This window comes from Buceros rhinoceros, unplaced genomic scaffold (genome assembly GCF_000710305.1).
Source record: "Buceros rhinoceros silvestris isolate BGI_N320 unplaced genomic scaffold, ASM71030v1 scaffold13185, whole genome shotgun sequence".
NCBI classification, from domain to species: Eukaryota; Metazoa; Chordata; class Aves; order Bucerotiformes; family Bucerotidae; genus Buceros; species Buceros rhinoceros.
The window spans coordinates 7,178-7,785 of NW_010414707.1; the positions used below are offsets into that span (position 1 = coordinate 7,178).

Sequence of the window (608 nt, forward strand, 5' to 3'; positions counted from 1 at the left end):
CAGGAGGTGCGGGGGCAGTGGCAGGGACCCTCACTGGGGCGGCAGCACCAGCTGGCCAGGGGTGCGGGGAGGTGGCCAGTGAACCCTGCCAAACGGCCAGGCTCATGCCAAGTTCCCACGTCCCTTGTTCCTAGCGCTCGGCGTGCACTGGCAGGAACGAGGGCCAGCAGGCTCCAGTGCACCCGAGAAACCGGAGACGGGAACAACTGGCAAAGCCCCCCACCTCCCGTGGCATGGGCTGTCCCCGGGCTGTCCCTGCGGGCCCCCCCAGCTCTGGGCTGCGAGCAGAGGTGCCCAAAGCCCCAGCATCTCTGGCTGCCTATTTCTGGCTGCCCAGCTGAAACACCCTTTTGTTCCCGAGCTCTCGCCCTTCGCCTCGCCCAGCGGAGAGCCGCTGAGGGATTAATGAAGAGAGCGGCGTGCCCCCTCCCCACGGGGGGCGCAGAGAGGCATTTCTACCTGCAATTAGAGCCAGATGGTTTGGGGAAGGTCCCCCCTCCCTTTCATGCTGATCACTGGAGCACTTCAAAGGCAGCTGGAGCGCGGCCAGGCTCTCATGAGCGCACACAGCCTGTCCCCAGCCCTGTGGCCGCACATCAAAGCCCGTG

At 66.0% G+C, this 608-nt stretch overlaps 1 protein-coding gene across 1 annotated transcript in view; it reads right to left on the bottom strand.

The window, feature by feature from the left end:
- ISM2 (isthmin 2) overlaps positions 1-608 on the bottom strand; it is a 20,331-nt gene that overhangs the window by 4,603 nt on the left and 15,120 nt on the right. The gene's annotated exons all lie outside the window — the stretch shown is intronic.